Genomic DNA, 13,276 nt, shown 5'->3' with positions numbered 1-13,276 from the left:
AGCCCCTAGAAGACTAATGCAACAGAAGCAAAAGAACAAGTGTTGGCAGTGACAAGAAGAAACTGGAAGCAATATATCTTGCTGGTAGAGAGGGTATACATGAAACCGTTTTGGAAAAATTCTTTTCAGTAGCTAAAAATTATTCAGCAGGGATGGAGGAGAGTTCTTGCTTTGGGGTTTGTTTCCTTGGTAATCCTCCTAAAACATTTGCTGCAAATTGGGGCTATCTCTGTAGAAAGCTTTTGTTTAAAATTGGTACTTACTTCCAAGGACTCAATGATCTTGGGAGTTCTTTCTTGGTATTTTTTTTTAACATCTGCCATGGTTCCAAAGAAACTCTGACAACTATAAGAACTGGTTACATTTTACTATAATCTTTTCATTGGAAAAAAAAATCTTTTTCAGTGAAAAGCAAGAGATGTCAAGGTGATAAACTGAAGAAACAAGTAATACTCTCTGTAGCTCTCTTTGCTACTTGGAAGCAATGCACCCAGTTTCTCAATAGTTGGGACATTAAAGCAGAAAAGTGAGCCTTTGTGAGAACTGTCAAGGGAATGAGTTAGTGGCCTAGAGGATTCGACTCTGTCAATACCCTCATGAGCTAGCAGGTGGCAGCAGGCGAAGACCTCCCCCTCCTGTAACCCCTCCCTCCCCACACACACACCAGTCAGTCAGATGACATGCCATTCCCTGCACCACTGGTTCTGTGCCCACAAGCGCCATCACACAATGTTGGAAGCCTGCTTCCCGTCTCAGCTCTCTTTGGGCCATGGCAGGACTGGATGAGCTCCGGAAAAAACACAGGGAGACAAAGGGCATCAGTGCAGAACACCACAGACTGAGTTTCCAGCTTCCAGTGGAAAGTGAGTGAGGATGGGGACCTACAAGCCTAGCATCCAGAAGCCTTTTCTGGGGGCTTTAAATTGGTCTTTAAGTTCCTTTAAGTCCCCAGGGAACCTGCAAACGGTTTTAAGTACCATTACAGTGAGCATTATTGTACAATGAATGGACACTCTAACCACACTGCCATCTGCTGGACAGAATGATAGGTGGGCATGACAAAGGCTAAACTGCCCCTGAGATGATACTCCAGGGAACACAAAGGCTAAATGCCTACCTGATTCTTTATATTTCCATAAAATTATATATATATATAGATAGATATATATGTAGGAAAAAAGAGAAATACTAAGCTTCAGTTGAGAACTCTTTTTTCTCTCTGCTTGTTTGATTTTTCTGCCATTCTTGTTGGGTTTTTTTTTTTGGGGGGGGGAATCTAAATTTTACTTTTTAGATCTTAATTTATTTGTTTTTCTACATTTGATTTGGTATGTCTATTTTCCTCTTAGTTCTTTTTCTCTTTCCTTTCTATGCAGTCATCATGCCTGATGCATAACCTTTTTAATAATCAACTTTAATCTATATCTTCTCTTTCCCTCCCCAGACCCCAGTGAACACTTCCTTTCTGCCTACCCATTGAAAAGTCTCCACACAGAAAAAAAAATTACCAGAACCAAGAGACAACCCAAAAAATAGACAAAAATCATCACCAGCTATTCAACAAAGAAGGATTACTATCAAGAATATAAAAAAAAGATCAAAAAGTTAAAGAGAAAAAGAATAAATTCTCCAGTTGGTAAGTAGGTAAGCAAGCTCAACACAGTTCTCTGGAAAAAAAATACAAATGGCTAATAAATTAATGAAGAAATGTTTAACATTCTTAACCCTAAAGGAAATGCAAGGGAAAACTTTACTAAAATTCCATCTCACCCGAGTCAGAATGCTATTCATGAAGAAAAAAAAATAACTAATGCTGCTGAGAATGTTAGAAAAAAGGTTGGTGGGATTGTAAACTAGTACAACCAATAGGAACATTTGCATGGAGGTTCATTAAACAATCAAACACAGGCCTACCTTAAGTCCTATCATATCATTCTTGACCACAGATTCAAAGGACTATAAATCAACACAGAAGAGATGTACACATGTTCATTGCGCATCTTTTCACAATAGCCAAATTGTGGAAATCACTTATGAGTCACAACAATTGATGAATTTATAGAGAAAATGCAGTATGTATATACCATGGAATATTACTCATCCATAAAGAAAACTGAAATTTTTGTATCATTTGCAGGAAAATGGATGGATCATTATGTTATGTAAGACAAGATTTTTTAAAAAATACCAAATCTCAGCAGGCTGAGATCTGAGGATGTGGCCCAAAGCCAGCTCTAACAGACTAGAAATGGAGCTGTGGCTCAAGTGGTGAAGATCTAGCCTTGAGCATACTCAGGCTGAGTTCAAGTCCTAGGACTGGCAAACACACACACACACACACACACACACACACACACACACACACACACACACACACACAAACGCACACTGTTGCGATTGTTCTAAAAAGCAACAGGGAGATGAAGAAAAAGGGGGTAAGTTTGACTCAGTGTACTCAGGTATAGAAATGTGACCTTGGAGCCACCTTAAAAAACCAACATATGCTAGTACAAATGATTTTTTTTAAACCAAGAAAGTTACGTTACATATCAGCACATATCGAAGGCTCTAAGCAGACTTGCTATAAAGAAAACTGGTGAAAGCAAAGGAAATCAGGTCGTAAGCAGGGCATTGCAACACTCCAAGGGCAGTTGGTTAGTTGCTAGAGTCATAACTTCAATATGCAGAGTCTCTGATTTTCCTTCAGGGGAGTACATCACTATCATTTGTGTTCTCCTTTGACCTTGCCAGGCAGCCATTGCTTTTTATTTAGAGTACATCTGCCTGCCTCTAATGGGGTATGCTAAACTCTGGTCCCCAGAGATTTCCAGATAATTTGGCAAGCTTTCCCTAAAAGCAGGCCTGATCTGAGACTGCTGTTTTCCATAAAATAAAAGCAGAAGTGTGAGTCTAGCCAGAAACAAGTTTCTAAGACTCAGAAGCTAGCACAGATGGGGTTCATCAACAATAACATAAAAAGCCCCCAAAAAGCCAAGAGTGGAACATCCTCTCTTGTTCTTTTCTCATTTTATAGCTGATGCACCCTTTGCACTTTAAACATCTGCTTAAAATTAAATTGGAATTAAATTTGAGATGGAAGATTCTGATAATTTCACCACTTTTTTGAAATAAACAAGCAAATAAACAACCAATCTTATTTCTCAGCCCTAGTCTTGAAACTTGTCTCAATCTGACTTTGAAGAAGTCAGCAAGTCTGTTTCCATTATTATTTCATAACCACACTTTATTAAGCAAACATTTTATTGCTACTCTCAGCAAATGTCTAGCTCATCATGTTGCCCTTGGACCTCTGGCTCTGTGACTTTCTTTATATATGCCTATGTTAGCTGTTTCCTTTTTTTTTTTTTTTTGACAGTTCTGGGGCTTGAACTCATGGCCCGGGCATTGTCCTTGGGCTTTTCTCAAAGCTAGTGCTCTACCACTTGATTCACAGCAGCACTTCTGGCTTTTTCTTTGTATGTGGTACCAAGGAATTAAACCCAGGGTTTTGTGCATGCTAGGCAAGCACTCTGCCACTAGGCCATACTCCCAGCCCTAGCTGTTTCCTTTGTACCAAACCATTCTCTTAATTTGTTTTATGCTTTGATTTAGTTAGAATAATTTAGAGGGGAAAGCTAATTCTCCCTATTCAACCAAGTCCTGTTTCCTTCCCTCCTTCCTTCCTTCCTCCCTTCCTTCCTCCCTTCCTTCCTTCCTTCCTTCTTTCCTTCCTTCCTCCTTCCCTTCCTCCCTCCCTCCTCACCCTCTCTCCCTCCTCCTCCTCTCTCTCCAAACTGGTAAATATTTTTGAGTACTTATTATGCTTAATTGAAACTGTCAATGTAAGCTGGGTACTCGTGGCTCATGACTATAATCCTGTCTACTCTGGAGGCTGCAAACTGAGGATCGCAAAGCTAGCCTGGGGAAGGAAAGCCCAGGAAACTCTTATCTCGAATTAAGCACCAAAAAAGTTGGCAGTGGAGCTGTGGCTCAAGTGGTAGAGCACTGGCCTCAAAGAAAAAGCAACTTCAGGGACAAGCATTCAGGCTCTGAATTCAAAGCCCATGACTGGCACAAACAACAAAACGCATTTCAGTTTCATTAATTATAAACAAAGTCAATGAACTTTTCCCAGCTGAATTAGAAAAAGGATTACATGTGGTGGTGTAAAATGTTTGCACTCACGCAATCTAGGTGAAAAATACATGAACGGTCTTTTTATCAATTTGCTTATTTGTAAGTTTGAAGTTACTTTAGGTAAAAAGTGAAAATGGCATTTGAAAAAAAAATGGTGTCTTTTTCATTGATAAATTTCAAATGTTATTTGAGTTGCGTGGATATAATTTTTCTCAATCAAGCCTTCTATTTTAAATCATGTAAAGTCATAATAATTTAAATTTTCAACTCTTAACCATACCAAAAGTAAAAGAAGAGCCAAGTGGGAAAACCTTTTTTTCTGTTCTGGTCAGTGAGTAGAAAGTATAGTAGTTCCAGACCAGAACACAATGCTGTAGATAAATTATAGCACACACATATCTACTTCCTTGTGCATTTAAACTAATGTAGATTCTAAGTGAATATAAATAGCAATCTCCAAAAGAAAAGAAAATAACTATGTAGCCTGGAGAAGAAATGTATAGTACTGCAAGGTTTTTACCATTTATCTCAATGATTATAATTGAATTCATTTAATCATTGAGCAAATTCTTACATGCTGACTCCTGAGAGATAGGAAGGATGGACAAGACTTGGGACTATGAGAGAGACAGAGACAGAGACAGACAGATATGGAGGGGGTGGAAGGGGGAAGGGAGGGAAAGAGGGAGAGAATAAATTGGGTGTGGGGTTGGTACACTGAGGAATAACGTGAAATAACTGGAGGATGTTGGCTTACATAAGGGTGTTTTCGGGCACAATTATCTAACCGGCTTCCAGGGAGAAGGGTCATATAAGCAGAGCCTGGAAAGGTTATGATTAAAAAGTATATTTCAGAAGTAGAGCTGAAGTTCAAAGTGCTAGCCTTGAGGAGAAAAGGTCAGAGATAGTGCCCAGGCCCTGAGTTCAAGCCCCACGACCACCAACCCCCACACGCCAGAAATAAAAGTATATTTCTTTGGCTTTTCTCCCAGTACAAGTTCCTTCCTCACAGTCAGCTGCCTCCCTGAATTGCTATGAAACTAATGAGCCACGGAGTAAGCAGCTAAGAGAAACAAGGATAAAATGAATGCATGGGCAATGGAAGGAAACTGGAAAGGTTTGGCATGTCTGATGTCAGCTGATGGAGATAGGGAAAAGAATTCAGGCTGTAAGGAAGCAAATGCCTGGGTGAAACCAATCTTACCTTCTCTACTGAGGACTTTATTGGATTTTATTCACAGCACAGTGGGGCATGACTCTTCATGGTAGTTGACAGTTTTGTTTTTGGCCCACATGGCACAGCCACTTCCTGCTTAGTTCACTGCTCACAGGATAACAGAGATCATGGCAGTTTGCTGAGCACTGTGGAAAGTTCTGACCCCCAAAAGACATTGTCTCCAAGGAAATTCCTCTCTGAGAACACAAACACTCTCCCTGTCCCCAGGATCCTATCTCTCATGTTAGAAACTGGCTCTGCTTCTGAGTCCACAGATTTGTGGTAAGCAAATGTCTCCCATGTCACCATGAATAATACTTTGGGAAGTGTGATGCCTTGTAGGATGGTGTGATGGGAATAGTCCCCCGCAATACTTGAAGATTTCTAAAGTGTGAAAGTTCAGAATCAATTTTGGATGACAAAGCAGAAAAATCTATAACACCAACTCTGAGTAGAGATGGCAGAAGGAAAAGGTTTCCATTCAACCTCTTTTTACCAGTGGCCAAAAGCACTTCATAAAATTACTCATCAGCGATGGAATTGTCTTTCCTTTTATCTCAAGGGTACATTTTGCTTCACCAGATGAAAAATCAATTTGCATTTTACCAGTTTGGTAAGATTTCTGAATTTGTCAGGCTAACTTAACTTCTGATGTTTCTCCTTCTTTTTAATCTTCCAAGTTTCTGTAATACAAACTTAGTTGAAAGTTCATGCCACTTTCCAATGCAGGGGAAAAGAGAGAGGTTATTTTGATTTAGAGGTCCAGGCTTCTTTCTTGGGATTGCTCTGCCACCATCCAGATTGTTAAAATCCTTTACTGTGTCCAAAATGGAAGGAACATAAACCACTTCTGCCCATAAGCCATTATACAGTTCCATTCCCAACTGCATGTATGACATATGGGCAACTGCACTCCAGAAAAAGCGAAAACAGGTTTATCTCCCACAACGCAAGCTAGGTGATCCCACACAGATGATTTATTTCTGGTATTTCTCCCCCTCTGACCATGGGACCCAGGGTCTCATCCATGCTATCGGCAGGTTTTACTACTGCCTAACACCCCCAGTCCTATTGAAAAATGTTTTTCCCCATCCTGGATTTGTATATGAGTTCAAAAATCATCATGGTTTTCACATTACTATTATGAACATGTAATACACTTCTTGTAATACTTAGTAATTCAGGGCTGCTCTAGTGAATGCTACAGGCAGGGTGCCATAGAAGTGACAAATTCATTTCTCACATTCTAGAAGTGGGAAGTCTGAGTCAGAGTGCCAGTGTGGTTAGGGTCTGCTTAAAAAAAAAAATCCAATTTACAGACTGCTCTCTCCTTATGACAGAGGATATATTGTTACACTTGTAAAGGTATTCATCTAACTCTTGAAAGCTATATATCTTCATAGCCCAAATTAACATTCCAAGTTTGTCTCCTAACACATCACTTTGGACGTTAGGATATCCATGGATGAGTTAGAGGGGGGCACTACATTCAGTCCATACAACTTGCTTTTCCCAAAACTATTCCTTGTGCATACTAATTTATTGACTGACAAGAAAATGAGAAATATTTATAAGTTCTGTTTGAATGTATCTCCTATGTATTTTATAAATATTGATTGGTGACAGTACTATGCCTAGAACTCAGGGTCTGGGTGTTGTCCCTGAACTTTATTGCACAAGGCTGGCACTCTACCCCTTGAGCCAGAGCTCTACTTCTAACTTTTGGTAGTTAATTAGTTATAAGATCTCAAGGGCTTTCCTGCCTGCGCTAGTTTTGAACCATGATTCTAGGAGCTCAGCTTCCTGAGTGACTAGTATTACAGGCATAAGCCTCTGGTGCCTGGGTCGATAGCTTTTGTTGTTGTCCCAAAGAAGCCACAACAAAGGCTTTCATTCAAGTTGCAATTATAAATCTCCATGCTTTGCATAGAAGATCACATTTTCTTCCTTAATGCTGAAAAATGCAAACCAAAGAAAAGTACAAAATAATACATAGTTTATACATGAGAAAGAAAATTGCCTGTGTCCTGAAGTGAGGCAGAAGTTTACATTCTAAGATGAATAGCTGCTTCTCCCAAGAAGAAATTTGAATTTTACTTGATAGATTTTAATAATCTTAAAGGCCCCATTTATAAACCCCACCCTTTGTCAGTGTTAAGGGAAGAATTTGATAACCCATTACCTTTAGTCCCTCAAAGAGACTAATGATTTTTATTTCTTTATTTTATTAACAGCTCTAGTAATTAATGTGTTGTCTTCTTTTATATGGTGGCTTCTTGCCAAGAGATAAATCAGTTTTCTCAGATAACTTTTCTCTTCCAGTGGGCTTGAAATAAAAGTTTGACTCCATATAATGACTTTAAGAAATTGCTTTAGAAAGATGTTTTTAATGGGCTTGGTGATTTTTTTATTAATGCTCAAATTCCATGAAGGAAGGTAATATAAATCTTTGTCAGCTACCTTGTTGAATTTGCTCATTCCTTTTGATAGAATGACAAGCACACATTCTGATAAGACTACTCTGACAGAGAGCATCTATCTCAGAAGACTGATGCCTGATAGGAAAAGAGAGGGGTGGGGTTTGTTATGAAGAAAGAGTTGTAGATCCAAAGTCAGCATAATTATGAAACTAGAGAACAGTTTCTCCATAATTCTATGAATCTGCACACAGTTTCTCAAAGTTTGCATTGTTTCTCCCTACTTTAGGAAATTTTATTTAAAGCCACTTGGCTTTTGAAAAACAAGATGTAAATTTCTCTGTGTGTTAATATTTCAGGATATTCTTCCCTAATTCTTTTTTTTGTATGTGCTGATTCTGGAGCTTGAACTCAGGGCCTGGTGCTATCCCTGAGCTCTTTCACCCAGGCTAGCCACTACCACTTGAGCCACAGTTCCATTTTTTTGGCAATTACTTTGAGAGAAGACTCTCATGGCCTTTACTGCCACACATGGCTTAAAACTGCAGTCCTCAGATTTCACCTACCTCCTGAGTAGCTAGGATCACAAGCAGAAGCCATTGGCTCCCAGCTTTCACCAATTTGCTGTAGACCATACAAGAAATTATTTAATATTATTTAAGGACCAGATATGGTGATACAAGCCAGTATAAGAGTATATGATATATAACTAGTACATAACAAAATGAGACACCATAACTGAAGAAAAACTAAAGTAAAAAAAGGTCTGGGGATGGGACTCAAGAGTATCAGGTTTGAGTGCTGAGTTCAAGCCCTAGTACCACCAAATGATATAACTTGTTTGTTCTTTATAGTCCTTGACATGAACTATAAAGTGTACATTTTGAACACAGTACATTTTTTAAAAATACAAGAAGACACAATAATACCATAAATGATTCACAAAAGTCTGACTTGGGAGTTAGGCGTGGCTCCAAGAAAGATAGCGTTCTGTCTGTCTCGGTGATGGCTGGCACGGGGCTAGTAGCCGGGGAGGTGGTGGTGGATGCTCTGCCGTACTTCGACCAAGGCTATGAAGCGGTGCTGGTGGAGGAGGAGACGCGCAGGTACCGGCCCACCAAGAATTACCTGAGCTACCTCGCTGCCCCTGACTATTCCGCCTTCAAGACCGACATAATGAGAAATGAATTTGAGAGACTCTCTGCTCGACAACCGATTGAGTTGCTCGGTATGAAACGGTATGAGCTTCCAGCCCCTTCCTCGGGTCAGAAGAATGACGTGACCGCATGGCAGGAGTGTGTCAGCAATTCCATGGCACACTTGGAGCACCAGGCTGTCCGCATCGAGAACCTAGAGCTCATGTCGCAGCATGGCTGCAATGCCTGCAAAGTATACAATGAAAATCTGGTTCATATGATTGAACATGCACAGAAAGAGCTCCAGAAGTTAAGGAAACATATCCAAGATTTAAACTGGCAGCGAAAGAATATGCAGCTCACAGCTGGATCCAAGCTAAGAGAGATGGAGTCCACCTGGGTATCTCTGGTCAGTAAGAATTATGAGATTGAGAGGACTATTGTGCAACTGGAAAATGAAATCTATCAAATTAAGCAGCAGCATGGAGAGGCAAACAAAGAAAACATCCGGCAAGACTTCTGAAGGGGCTGGGGTGTGGCCCAGGTGGTAGAGTTCCTGCCTAGCAAGTGTAAGGTCCCGAGTTCAAACCCCAGCACCATCACACACACACACACTCAGACTGTGAAAAGGCTAACCTGGTGGGTAGAAAGGAAAAACAGTTAGGTTTTCACAAATTGTCAGGCCCTGCTCTTTTTCTGACCTGTAGCGGTGGAAGGTGGAGGCTCTCAGGGCACTGATGGGGATGCCATTGACTGGACTGTCTACAGACCATAAAATATGTGTGCCCTTGGAGTGATTGTATTTCTTAGTGAAATAAAGATTTTCAATCTGGTAGCATTTTTATAATGGTAAAAATGTAGGTTTTTGAAATAAGTGACTAGAATAATTCTGTGTCATATAATTTTTAATGACTTAGACTGTTGTAGTCAAGGTTCTTAGTTTTATGGCTTCCGGAATGTACAAAATGCTGGTAACTTTGGTTTATGGTTCTAATAAAGAAGTCCTGAGCGTTAAAAAAAAAAAAAAGTCTGACTTGGGGGCACTGACTCAACAGTTTCAAGTCAAAAAGTATAAAGTTAAAAAAAAGTGGCACATTATTCAATTAGGAGCTATAAAACTTGTAGGAGGGGACAGGAGGGAAAAATGGTGAGAGAGTGAAGGAAGTGGAGAAATTGTCTAAAAAGAAATGTACTCATTAGCTGACTTATGAAATGGTAACCCCTCTGTAAATGACATTTATAATAACAAATTTTACAAAGACACCTTTCCTGATGTCCTAATTCTCCCTACCCTCTTTTTTCTCTTTTTGCCAGTCCTGGGGCTTGAACTCAGGGCCTGAGCCCTGTCCTAGGGCTTTCTCCTGGCTAGGGCTCTACCACTCAAGGCACAGCACCACTTCAGGATTTTTCTATGTATATGGTACTGAGAAATTGAACTCTGGTCATCGTGCATGCTAGGCAAGCACTCTACCACTAGCCCAAACTCCTGGCTCACACTCTTTTTTTCTCATTTCCTTAGAAATGGTGTAAGCAACTGTATTTCCAGCCCTTTTCAGGTTGAAAGAAGCCCCACCTTGGTGTCTGGCTGAATGTCCAGTAAATGGTATTCTGCCTACTCAGGCTACTCAATATGTGGTCTTCCCTGTCCCTAATATCAAGTGAACATTTCCACTCAGTACTGCTGTCCTTGGACTGAGCAGGGGGCTAGATTGTAATCAACTTTCCGCTTCCAGCCCTGGAGCCAGGGCTTTCACAAATACAAAGTCTCATTGTAGTGATTCAGTCTTTCCTTCCTTAATCCTCCCTTAATGATCTTGGCTTTTCATCTTGTCCTACAATTCTCCTGCTGGTACCTTCTCTCTTAAAGCAAACACTTCAGGAAATTGGCTGCTTTTAGGCATAGTATACATTTCTACTGAGATTTTTTTTTTGTTCTTTTCTTCTGAGATTTCTCTTAGGATTCCCCTCATGTAATTTCCATACTCCCCAATGTCTTTGGTTTTCAGCAGAATCGTTTCCCTCAGCAGAACTCATAGGGTAAGCCCATCAGGTTGTCCCTGCAAGCGCAGCCACAGCTGCAAGTGATTAGCACTCACAACTTCTGAAAGGACATCTTCTGAAGGAGTGAAGGGTTTGGTGGGTTGCCAGTGGCAGAAAGCCTAGACTAGCAATTAGGTCACTCCATTGAGTCTTTGATTCGTAGAGTTGCTTCCTGTAAGAGGCTTTAAAAAATCAAAACCAAGTCCAATTTTTCCTTGATGCAATCAAGCAGAGTAAGGATGGCCAGGTGAAGTCCTAGGAGCTGAGGGAGAAGAATGATTGCTCACACCAGGAGATAAAAAGTGACCTATTACCCCAAAGTTGCTGTAGTTTGTTGACCAGTTTCCCATCATCCCTTCAGTGACTCACTCTGTCCAGCAGACATGATTGCAGTTTAAAACAGTGCATCACTTATAAGAATCATCAACAACAAAAAAAGAAGGAACTGGCTATAACCCACGAACAACAAACAGTCATCTCACCTTTTCCCCTTAAAAATTTCTTATATCTCAAAACTTTCACTTGTGATTTAGAATTCTTTCCTCTGTCATATTCGGGAATGAACACAGCTCCTTGTGCATCTTACACAAGCACTGTACATACTGAGCTTCATCCCCAGCCATTTTTTTCCTTAGGTTTAAACTTTCATCTTCATGCCTCAGCTACCATACCTGACACAATTATTTATTTGTATCAAGTTTAAGTGTATATTACGTCTCAAAAGAGAAAGCAAAGAATGACCAAACCACACTCTCTCTAGTCCTTAGATACTTTAACCTAGACTCTAGAATTATCTCCTGGGACAGACCAAGAATCAGCGCAGACAGGGCTCTGAACCAGATAAAGGTCTCCATATCAACCTCCCACTATTTCTTCAAACATTTTTTTATTATTATCTGTAGTCCTTAATTTATTGAAGCTACTGCCTTATAACTTCAACACGGCCTGCTATGGTGACTACAATAGACCCTTGGTATTCATAGCCGTATGGTTCCAAGGACACTACTACTCACTGCACAAGTGCCATGAATGCCCAGGAAATGGAGCATTCAATACCATACCATAGATTGTTGACTCATCCTTTCCAAATTCTATTAAAGGCACACTGCCTTTCAGGAAATTTACATTTTTTCCTTGATTCCTTAAAACAGGTGCACCATTTTGGTCTTGCTTTGGAGGTATTATTTTCTTTGTGGGAGGTACAGTTTCACAAAATTAAGAGCAAGGAAACACAAAGCATATTACAGACTGAATGCCTGACCACAGCTTTGGGCAGTATACATGCAGGGAGTTTAAACTTTGAATTTTGATTTATTCCTTTATACAATTATATGATCACATTACTTAAAATTGAATGTCATAAATCTGCAAACAAGACTAGCTTACCATCTAGGATATGGAAACAAGAGGTTTATCTTGCGTGACTGTTGTTCTTAATGTTAATCTCATGTTGTTATTGTATATTTTGTTACCTGGTGTATTGTATATACGTTTATTTATTTATTTGAAATAGGGAAGGGGGAAAACAAGATGATTGGGAGAAGGTGGGGAGGGAAACTGGAACAAAACAAAAACATGAGAAGTGGTATCAGTGTGTGAGAAGTAATGCACCTACTAGCTGACGAATGTAACTGTAACCCCTCTATACATTATCCGACAATAAAATTGTAAAAACAAAACAAAAATAACTAGTTTATTGTATATATTTCTGAAAGCACTTCAGATTGGATATCCATTTTCCTTATAGCTTACATATACATAATCTTGCTATTCAGTGTCCTTTAAAGTCAAATATGGGGTCAGCCAGCGAGGCCAGTTCCCCTTATGCCACAATGCATATGTATCTAAAAGAATCCATTTTTAAACTTTTGTTAACAATCATAAGGAAGCCATGACTATTAAGAGCTACTGTGAACTTGGTGACATTTCTTAGGATTTGTAAGGAACAGGGGAGGAACAATGACATTCTACATGCTATAGCCTGGGATTTTTACAAGTCTGTTGCTGTAGATGTAAGTTCTCTCTTTTGTTTTACTATCATTCCATTGCAGAGTCTTCCCTCTGCCTTTGACACTGCCTCTTTCATTACTTCTATCTCCTTTTACCTTTCTTTATTGGAGGGGTTCCTAAATATTGGCTAGCTTCTTCTTTGCTGATGCTTACTAAAAATCTTGTTTTAAGAAAAGTCATCTTTCTCTGGAAGGTTAGAATAGGGGTACAAAATGAGCTGTTGCTTAAAAATTAATATTTATTTTACCAGACACCAGTGACTCACACCAGAAATCCTAGCTCCTCAGGGGGCTCAGGTCCAAATGTTTGAGGCCAGCACA

At 39.8% G+C, this 13,276-nt stretch overlaps 1 pseudogene; it reads left to right on the top strand.

Moving 5' to 3' along the window:
• Positions 1 to 8,775: 8,775 nt before the first annotated feature.
• Positions 8,776 to 9,739, top strand: LOC150057636 (pre-mRNA-splicing factor SPF27 pseudogene; annotated as a pseudogene).
• Positions 9,740 to 13,276: the final 3,537 nt, after the last annotated feature.

The sequence above is a fragment of the Megascapheus bottae genome, chromosome 10, assembly GCF_031878675.1.
Source record: "Megascapheus bottae isolate mThoBot1 chromosome 10, mThoBot2.hap1, whole genome shotgun sequence".
Lineage (NCBI taxonomy): Eukaryota > Metazoa > Chordata > Mammalia > Rodentia > Geomyidae > Megascapheus > Megascapheus bottae.
The sequence above is the reverse complement of the archived record's forward strand: the minus strand, read 5'-3'. Positions and strand labels throughout refer to the sequence as shown.